Genomic DNA, 11,231 nt, shown 5'->3' on the forward strand with positions numbered 1-11,231 from the left:
ATAACAAACAAACACTGTCCAAATTACAAGTTTCCTTTCAAGATAAAAACGTTTCTCTTATACAAGTCAATCTATATTTTGACATGATTCGGGGAAAAAATCAACAGTGGGATTGTAGCGTTATCATTTCGCCCATAAGGATCCTGGGAAATGTAGTTCTTCAAAGAAAACCTTCAGTGCGGTCAGCACCGCCCTCTGGCGGTCAGCAGGGATGAAATGAACGATTGTATTATTTTCAGTTCATGAAAGTCATTCACATTTAACGTTCTATTGATTCATGACTACGCATCTAAATTACATGTTGGTCAACACAAAACACTGTAGAAGTACAACTTAGGCAGTACTTTACTTAAAGCTAATGCATTTTTAGAGAGTAATGTTTAAGTAACATCATAGTAATTATGAGCCCTTATAATCCCTTATCTAACATGAGGTAATATTGTAGCGGATGACATACTGTACCTGTCAACCTGAGGCCGTTGGCAATTTTTCTAAATAGTGATGTATGCCCTTACAAATTTAGACTAATCTTACGTTTTATATAGCGTGCAATATGAAACAAAAATAAAAATTCATTTTTAAAATAATATGAATTTATTGGTAATATTGTCAAATGGATGGATGAAAGAAATCCAAGTAACTATATTTATGCGTTTTTCATACACTTTTATAAGCTTGAGTAAAATTACAGTGCATAACAATATTTTGGTCAACGAAATTAAAAAGGTCAATTGATAAAATTAACTTACCGATGCAATATTTGAGTCAGGGAACATTTCTTTTGCTCCTGCAATACTGTGGTACTTTTATTAGGAACTAAAATTATACAACATAAAATATACAATATAAATGAATACTACATCACATTTGTAACACATAAATACATAAAATAAATAATGGCCCATATAAATAAAATAAATTGAAATGAGTTAAAACACCTGTAATTAAATAATAAGAGTAATTTTAAAAATCCTGCTTGCACAATTTATTAATTTCTGCGTAGTGTTTTAACTTGAGAAAACCAATCAAGAAAGCTTTAGAAAGATGTTCATAAGAAAAAAAAAATCTAGGGATTTCATTTGTAAAAAAAAACTTGTTAAAAACAATTGGATATCGGGATTGCTTTACTCTTTGGCACAGGACTTCTTTTTTCTCCTTACTTTCACAAAGAAAGCTGACCAATACGTGGGGTCTGAAAGGCAAATCAAATGGTTGTTGTATGATTATCTTTAAATACCAGCTACTCTCGCACGATCTTGCAATCCTCGCGTGAACCGATCGAGCTGCTCCACAGACGCACTGCTCAAAAATGAGTCCTATTGAAATTGAGCGTCACTGCTGCATTCACGCGCCGTAGACGTTTTTTGGGTGGGGTAAATACTAAGCTTGAGAACGATAAACCGATACGACCGGATATCCGGTTTTACAGGTGAGAGATACAGATGTATCGATAGTAAAATTGCCATTCGACAATAATTAGCCATTAAATATTCAATGAACCGATAGTGGAGATAAAATTCGGCTATTGCAAGCACAAGAATCGGCTTCTAATGCCTAGTTCAATACATTGCTTAATATGATAATAATTTAGCTTTTATTTCACATGCTGCGCTTGTGTCATTCACCACACAGCGCACTTAGGTCGCGACCGCACGCATGATACAATATGGACAAGCACTACTTACAGTCGGTGTTGCCTCAACTTCCCACGCATTTCGGCAGAACCGCTACTAGTCGCCGTCATTACCCGATCGTCACGGGCGTGTCATAACAATGCGAGAGCTAACGAAACTACTGTAAAGCACGCTCCGTAGCATTTTCTTCACAGCCCAAAACGAAACTAGTAGTGGCAATAAAGCAACATGCCAAAACAATGGACAGTGTGATCACCGACGCCAGCGACGTGCAGCGATTGATTTTCAACGCACCCAGGAAAACAAAAGTCAGACTTTGAAGTGATGAAGGCAGCTGGATCTGTTCGCATGGGACAGAGCTTGTGTGAATTGTGGAGCGGTACAGAGATCGTGAGTTTTTAAGCCTCAAAAATAACCCACTACAATGGAGGAAAAGGCGGCATATTGTTTCCACGAAACGCAGTCTACTTAAACATGAACATTTGGATTAGTTGATCTTCCTCAAGAACAATCTGCCCTTCAAAAAAGATATGGACAGTGATGAAGAATAAAAAATGAGGAAGCACAGGCATAAGTTAATGTCTTTGCTGTGTATTAGGTTAAAGTAATGATTATTGACCTGTCTGTCTAAAATGCCATGTTTTTATTCCCCCAATTATACCAGTTGTAAAGCATAATTTATTATTTATATATGATAACACTAGCAGGTTTAATTCTTTTCTTTCTAGAGCTGCTGCATATTATTAACATTTTTTGTTTGTAAGATGTTTACGTTGAAAGTTTGCACTTAAATTACTTACCTCTTGTGTTAAAAACACCAGGAAATACAGTAATTGAATTACTGCACTTTATTGTTGTCTGTCACTGGAGTTTTATTTTATTATCAATCCCATCCAACAAAATGATGACAGGTGTAAGCCTTATTTTTTTTTTCTTAAAAAAATAAAAAATAACATTGGTGTGAAATTTTGTTGTTTAATTTTGCTATTTTAGAAATGTGGTCTTTTTATATGTTTAAAATACTGTACAAACACACACAACAAATATTTACTATCGTATCGTTTTCACTCTATCGAGCCGTATCGTTCTTACACTGTATCGAATCGTATCGAATCGCTCGGCCTTAAAACTGTCTCGATTTTTAAACGAATCGTAACCTGTGTATCTAGATCAGGAGTGGACAAACCGGTCCTCGAGGGCCGCAGTGGGTCCTGGTCTTTGTTCCGTCTGACCCAGCACAGATAGTATAACCAATGAGGTTTCAGCAGAAATGAGAAGCACCTGACTGCAATCAACTGATTGCATTTGTAAAACAGCAGATTGGTGAAAATGTGTCCTCTTAATGGGTTGCAACAAAAACCCGCACCCACTGCGGCCCTTTGTGGAATAGTTTGCCCACCCCACCCCTGATCTAGATACATATCGAATCGGCTTCATGCCAGAGATTCCCAACCCTAATAAATACGCCTCTGAATGCGGTGCATTGTCTCGTTGCCGAATGGTGACAACATTAGAACGGTGAAAAAAACGGAATGCAAGGAGAACGTACAGATTTTGAACGTACGGCGTACACATTAAAAAAAATCAATGCTCACTTGTACAAATTACGCCGAAACCGTACAACTTCACAGATATGTGATGATGATGTTGTTGAGTCTGTTGCTCGGTGAGTTTGTGTGCCGCTCGTGTCTCGTTCTTCTGCGGAAACTCGCGTGACAAGTTCCCGACAAGAGTCACCCCCTCAGCGGCTGCAGGTGCTGGAGCGATGTCAGAAGTGGCCATAGACGCGCGCACAGGATTGACGTCGTTGAGTCGGCGTGTCGCAACTCAAAGTGAGTACCGACAGGATGTGAGTGGCGCACGCGCAGTAGCGGAGCTACTCAAGGAGCGAGCCACGTCGACATCTATCTGCACATGCGTGCCTCCATCTGGTCTCCACACGATCAGTTCGGTTGGCCGTGCTAAGAAAAACGTGCTCAGCAACAAGTTGCTTTTTGTGCGAAGTTAACCCATAAAGTTCGCGACGCAAGAGGTCCAGAACTACTTGACTGGAACCAATTCGAAATATTTGGTCCGTCCATCAAGTGGTCTTTGTGTGCGTTGAAGCTTCGCAGTCTGGTTAGCTTAGCTTAGCTTGCGAACAAAGAAGAACGTGCACATCAAGTTGGAGCCTCCTAAAGTGTGCAAAACACGTGCAAGAAGGACGCCAGCCACAAAGTTTGAGGCGGAACTTTGTGGCACAAAGGCTCAGCGACGACATCAACTCTCGACTGCTTGCAAAATGCAAGTAAAAGTTATTCTTCGCAGACTAGCAGGTTGGTTCACCGATTCGCAAAATACTATTCATTTTTTTCCGTCCCCATTCGGGATGGGAATCGAAATCCGATTCCAATTCCGAACCGGTTCCTAGTGTTTCGAGCCCTCGACATCACAATGAAAAAGCCTTAACGATCCCTTTAACGATTCCTAAAGACGCGTATTGCGTCGTGACGTGTCTTGTCCAAACGCATCAAACTAGCATGGTGCAAAGAACCACTCGCTCCAAAATTGGGCTACACTTAACCAGGAAAGAGGGTGAAAATGAAAGGTTACGATGGTTTAGCACGAGCATTGCAGCCGTAAACATAACAATGACAGCACGCAGGTTCAAACGCTCGAAAGTGTGTCTTCACTTCACGAGGAAAAATTACAACAAAGCGACTTGCAGTCATTGCAAGGTCGAGATAACTGTTTCGGGAGGGAATACGACTGCACTGTCCTTACATAGAGGCAAAGGCTCAGTCCTGGCTATCGGTTGTTGTCACCTACGTCATCACCACCACCTGCGCCGCCATCTTTCGTGTATCTCAGTGACCAGTTCTACATCCCCCGCAGTCACGTTTGTTTTGTTGACAATTTTGCGGGTTAGCAGTCACGCAAATGTCACATCAAAATGGAAAAAAGCAAGAAGAACGCCAAGACTCCTGTTGGGAATATTTACCTAATTAGAATTACGCAAATTAATTACCTGACTCCGTTTTAGTGTTATAGAAGTTTGACCTTCTCACCGAACACTCTTCCAACAATTACGCGTATTCGTTCTGAAAAGAAAGGCGTCGAGAAGCCGGCATTTGCACACACGAGTGGATTTAATCCTGACAGTCAAAATCTAAAACAACACTCGGGTCTTGGCTCCCTCTCAATACAAAGCTAGCACTCCTCCGTTTCCTCCAGACGAAGCGCTCTCTAACCAAGTTGCCCGAGACAAAGTTATACAATCTGCAAATACGTGTTCCTAGCGGCTATTGATTGGCTATGTGTGACCTGCAGATACTTTTAGCAAGCTGTGATTGGTTGTTCTTTGTCAGCAGGATGGCATGGTCTTCTCCAGTCCTCACATTTTGCCACACCCAGGGGAGCGGCTGCCTCTCCTTGTGTCGTTTCCTGTGAAGCTTGTTTACACTCACAGTGGTTTCGTTTTCCCTGAAAATATGCCACTGCCAATAAATGTGTTGTTACACCAGTGACTATAAAGCACAATTGTATAAGTGATTACTATAAGGCACAAGTGATTAAAGGCACAATTGTATAAATGATTACTATAAGGCACAATTGTATAAGTGATTACATGTGATTATAAAACAATTAAACTATTGATTAATTACAACACTTTGATCAATATTGTTCTTCCTTCACTCCTTATGTGGAGAAGCTTGAGAAAGTGGCAAGCGATCGGTATTTGTCATTTATGACGCCAGTTATGATGCCACTGCCGTGGTCTGGAGACCAAAGATGACATGGTTGCCTGTGATAATGAGAACTGCCCCATTATGTGGTACCATTTGACCTGTATTGGTCTACAGCATGACACAGCTGAAGACGTGTTGGTTCTGCTGTGCTCCACTTAAGTTAGTCGTAACTGGTAGTTTGTGATGTTCAACTGACAATTTGGCAACATTAAAAGTACCTTGCCAAAGTGGGAAACTGTCTTGTCCTTTGTATTAACATTATTATGTTTATATATATTAGGGACATCCCGATCCAGGTTTTTGCACTTCCGATCCCATACCGATATTGTTTTGCACTTCCGATCCGATACCGATACTGGCCGATACCGACCTACCTGAGCATGTGTTAAAGTTTAAAGTTATTTAGCCTCCTTATTTAGTTGTCACTCATGTTGAAGTACTCTTGATAACAACTAGCCAGCTGAATTAGGTGAGTTTGAATAACACACAACGGTTGGTAACAAGACACTGACCTGCTTATTCAGTGACAAACACAAAACATTATAAATAACAACCAGAAATGGCACAGTCAGTCAGTAAAACGTGCAAATAATATTGTAAACTGTCTTAAAAAAGCAAAACACACAAACAACCTCAGTGGAAAATCCCACAAATCCCCCAAGCTATTAGATGCTTTTAATGTTTCGTGCTTTAGTTACAAAAATTGTATAAAAAGCCTCTCAGGTTTGAGTAAACGACTATTTCAGTATCAAGTTAACATTTTAAAACAGTAAATAAAATACTGAAGTCCCCATTATGTATCAGCAGCTTTAAACTACATTCAATTCATTTAATTATGCAAATCAACTGTTAAAATTGTTAAAATTGCTCCTGTTATTCCATAATTTCCCTTCTGTCTACTTTCGACATGTGAAAGTTTTAAAACTGTTTTGAAGATAGATTCAAGTCAAGATTTTGCCGATTTAGGAGTATTTTAGATAAAAAGTTAATTAGGTTCGCTTGGAAGGTTCACAACAGCCTACTAAGGAAGTCTTCTGCTTTAAGATGGCGGCGGTTTACTAACGCATTTGGTTTTCAATACTTCAATGTTGCTAAAGCAGTCGAGTCTGTCTCGTAGCATCTAGTTCTATATGGCGGAAAACACAGACAAGACTGAAAAAGCAGTTTCTGCTCTTGCACTCCTCTTTAAACGAAATTGCTGTATTTGAAGCCAAAAAAACTGTTGTGTTTGATAGAACAACATGTCTATATGCTGCCATAGCAGATTCATGGCGCATGAAGCCCCCGAACTATTTTTAATTTGTCCGTTTTACCCTGAAAACCCCCGTTTAGAGACGTCGCGCAACCGCTTTTGTTTCAACCCAGCCGTAAAACGAAGGTAATTAATTCTATTTGCTATTCAAAACGTCTGTTGTTTTCAGCTTAGAATCATTAATTGATGTCTCATATTTCGTTTGAAAAAAAAAAGGACTTAAAAAAATTATTCACTCGCCTATTTTAAACTTTTAAACAAATTATGTCACATTAAAAAAAAGGGCGTCTGTAAAAAAAGTCCTGGATATCTACCTCATAACTATCGCTTAATTGTTTTTTTTTTTTTTTGTTACTGTCGCATTTTCTCCGATATTTTACATGATAAATAATCGACCCAAACAAAAAAAAAATTTTTTTTTAAGTTTAAAAGGGTAAATATATGGAAAAGAAACTCTCGACCACTCCTTGATGTCTGCGATTTCTGCATTGCGTCCCTTGTTATATTACCATGTTTCACCCATAAAATCTCCAAAAAAATCCAGCTGTGGCCATTCACAGCTGTGTCTTTACACTCAATGATACATGCTACATGGAGTTTTTGGATCAAAACAAGGTAAGCACTCAATAATATCTCATTAAAGTCATGGCGTCTGTAATTCTGCTCTTGCGTGCTCTCGCCTCCAGATGGGGTTTTGCTGTTTAAAAAACATTTTAAAAAAAAAATGCCCTCCTGTTCAAAATTTTTATTCCCCCATAAAATTGAGATTTTAAGCTTTCCAATGATGTATCACACATGCATATCAGACAATTTTGAAAGTTGGTTAAATTTGGGGTCTCGGAGCGGGACTTCAAGTCACCTCAGTGTTTTCCGCCATATACATATGATATCTATTATCTCCAGTAAAACGACGTTGACGTAGTTTGTGGCGGCTGTCAGCAGCAGTCAGGTATTCTAACTATTCTTGTGTTTTTTATCCAGCGGCATGAGTTGAGCAAAAGCCGTGAGTTGAGCATTGGCATTACCCGGGTCTAAGACAAGTTATGTTTACTTTCGGGAAGCAATGCGGTCCGTTTCTCATTGTGTCCCGAAGACCGCCCTGTGTATTAGTTCCGCTTTACTTGACATATTTCAATAATCTGAATTTGGATGTTTGTGAATCGTTCTCGAATCTTCCACGGCCGAATCGCGTGTTGGATGGTGCGTTTTTACTCATGTAAGATAATGGCTCGTCATCCAGAATGAATTCTTTGGCAATGACTCTTGTTATTCCCTGGGCTTTGGGACTGTCGAGTGCCAGTTTGTCACGCATAGCAAAAGTTTCTGCCAGTGTTAGTTGCGTAGGACCTTTCTTTTTTGTCTTCGGTTTTCTTAACATACTCCTCATATTGTTTGTGGTGGTATTTCGCTAAATGCTTGATTAGGTTGTTTGTATTAAAACTTCTTACAGCTTTACCACTACGCTTGACTTCATTGTGGCATATGTTGCTCTCTGCCTCTTCGTCTTTGTCGTCCTTTAAGGTGAAATGATCCCACACAGCTGACATTTTTACCGATAAAGTCTCTCGGTAAATTGGGAGACGGTAATGTAAATGTAGTGTGTAGAAGGTGTGCCGTAAAATGCGGACCAGATTTTAGGGAAACCGAAGCAAAAACTGGAATGGATTATGTAAATCGGTGCGATGGAAAACCCGGACCGGAGTTAAAAAAAAAAACTGGATCGGAAGTCTGGATGGGAATTTTTTCCCGTGTTCCGATCATTTTTTTGCCCATATCGGCGTCGGAACCGATCCAAATATCGGATGCTGTCCCTGGCCATGCAAAGGCAACATAGCTAACCGTGGCTAACTGGTTCGACATCGATTTTCGTGCCCTTCTTCAAATGCAAAATCAACTGATTTGAAATTGGGATTACATTCGCTTGAAAAATCCTTTTAGTACATGACACCCAAGAGAAAACAAACTCCTTACCTAAGGTGTTTCGCCATTTCTATCATCTGCCGTAATATGGAAGAGGAAGCAGCAGCCAGCAGGTCGGCAATGGTGTCTCCCGCCCTCCTCCTGAACAATCGCCGTTCTGATTGGTTAGAATTTAGGCTCACATGTTTACCCCGAAATCTATTTGCACATGCTCAGAAAACACTTGTAGATCATTAAAGAAAAAACACCCGAAGAACTATTCACTAGATTGTGTTCCTAACGTCTTTTTTTGACCACGACTTGGAAGGATATTTTTGTGTTTTACAACAGATTATTTCGATGTACAAGTAGTTTTTTTCGTCTGTGGTTACAAGTGACTTTTGTCTCTGAAAACGCAACAACGGGGAGACAAAACTTGTGAGTTTGGAATTGGTGGTTTTTAACCTGTAGCGAAGAAAAAACACCCGTAGAACGAAAAAAATAACTTGTAAATGGAAAAAAACACTTCTAGAAATTTTTTTTTTTTTTTTACAAGTTAAAATTAGTCATTTTACAGGTATTTTTTTATTTTAAAACTAGGTTACGAGTATCTTTTTTGGTTCATAAAACTCGACAAGAATGTGACAAAACTTGTGCACTTGTAATTGGTAATTTTTAACCCGTAGTGAAGAAAAAAACACCTGTAGAACAAAAAACAAAAAAAATACTTGCAAACAGCAAAAAACAACCTGTAGAACAATTTATTCCTTCGAGTTTTTTCCATGTTGGAAATACAAGTGTTTTTTAGTTAAAATTGGTCATTTTACAGGGATAATTTTCATTTTACAGCCTCACTTCTTTTGGCACTATTCTATCTCCATAGATACAGCTAGCTAAACTACCAAATGACATGTAGAAGACATTGGTATAATTTGATGACTTTATTCAACCATCATTTGAAGAGTGAAACTAAAAATAGAAATTAAACAAATCAATTTCGTTCCTCATAAGAAACAGGTTTGCATCAACGTAAATCAGCTATGATTAGCTGCTAATACAGTAATAATAAGCGGTTAGCATGCGTTCGCTAGCATTAGCACATCGTTGAAACCACTACAAACCTGGATTGAAGTGTCCGATCGCGAGTGGAAACACACAACAACAACACAAAAGATGATTTATACAGGCTCGTAGCCAGTGTTGTTAATAACGGCGTTACAATATAACGGCGTTACTAACGGCGCTATTTTTTTCAGTAATGAGTAATCTAATTAATTACTTTACTCATCTTGGCAACGCCGTTACCGTTACTGAGGCGGGAAAGGCGTGCGTTACTATGCGTTACTAAGTTGGTTGAATAAAAAAAAAGTCTGACAGAAACGGACTCACGGGGACGAGAGCAGAGCAGAAGTGGGGAAGACGCCGTTGCAACCGCGATGATAGGTGGCTCCAATAATACCTGATTGCAGCCATAGCCGACAAACTACGCCCACATGACACGGTAGATATCATATTCTTGAACTAGATGCATATGACAGACACTGCTGCATTGCCAACATGTTTTGAGGACTACATGCGTTTGTAAACAGCCGCCATCTTAAAGCAGTAGACCTCTCAGGAAGGCCCTGATGTAGAGATCCTTCCTAGCGAACCTAAGTAATTTTTTAAATCTAAAATGCTCCTAAATCGGCAAAATCTTAACTTAAATCTATCTTTAAATGATGAAACAGTTTTTAAACTTACACATGTTTAAAGTAGACAGAAGGGAACTAATGCAATAACGGGAGAAATTTTAACAACTTTAACGATTGATTCACAACTTTAAATGACTTCCACACATAGCAAAGGTTACTAGCTAGTTATCGCAATACCCTTGTGTCTAGTTAAGTGGAGGGTAAAGAATTAAGAATTGGGCTCGGGCCAATTGTACCAAAAACCTTCACAAAAAACTTCACATAGTGTGGCCAATGTTTTTTTTTTTTTTTTTTTTTTGAGGGAAAAAAAAAAAGTAATTATCACCAATTACTTTGCCAAGTAACTAATTACTCTTACATTCAGGTAATTGAGTTACTAACGCAATTACTTTTTGGGAGAAGTAATTTGTAACTATAATTAATTACTTTTTTTCAGTAAGATTAACAACACTGCTCGTAGCAGTGTTTCCCTCTCTCACGAACTCGCTCACTCGCTTGGATGCGGCATTTCTTCTTCGCGTGTAAGCGCGCTCTTCTTCGCGCGAGGAAGCGCAAGGGCGCCCCCACTTGAGCATGAATGCGCCTTAAAAACTAAAAGGCATGCATTTCAACATAATGATAAATAATACACTTTAACTCAGGGGTCCCCAAACTACATCCCGCGGGCCGAATACGGCCCGCCTCCACATTTGGTCCGGCCCCCTGAACAATACCAGAGAGCATTTTGAAATTTTTTTTCTCAACAGTGTTATTTATTTCCTGGCCTGTTCTGAAGAAGAACTCAAAGAGGGTTATTTTTCTCAATAGTGTTATTTATTACCTGGCCTTTTCTGTGAAGAACTCAGAGAGGGTTATTTGGTTATTATAGTGTTTTTATTATTGTCTTATATTATATTATATTATATTATTATTTTTATTTTATTTACTTTTGTTCCGTGAAGAATCCAGAAAGGGTTATTTGATTGTGGCTTTCTGAAAAACAATAAATTTTTACATTTAGGCACTCCTGCAATCGTCACACTTT

General features: G+C 39.0%; 1 long non-coding RNA gene across 1 annotated transcript; it reads right to left on the reverse strand.

Moving 5' to 3' along the window:
* Positions 1-4,607: 4,607 nt before the first annotated feature.
* LOC130928569 (uncharacterized) lies at positions 4,608-9,967 on the reverse strand. The gene is made up of 3 exons (XR_009066713.1): positions 9,903-9,967; positions 8,586-8,691; positions 4,608-5,096 (listed from the first exon to the last, which is right to left on the reverse strand). It is a non-coding gene; the product is annotated as an uncharacterized LOC130928569 (long non-coding RNA).
* Between the last annotated feature and the right edge of the window lie 1,264 nt (positions 9,968-11,231).

The sequence above is a fragment of the Corythoichthys intestinalis genome, chromosome 13 (genome assembly GCF_030265065.1).
Source record: "Corythoichthys intestinalis isolate RoL2023-P3 chromosome 13, ASM3026506v1, whole genome shotgun sequence".
Lineage (NCBI taxonomy): Eukaryota > Metazoa > Chordata > Actinopteri > Syngnathiformes > Syngnathidae > Corythoichthys > Corythoichthys intestinalis.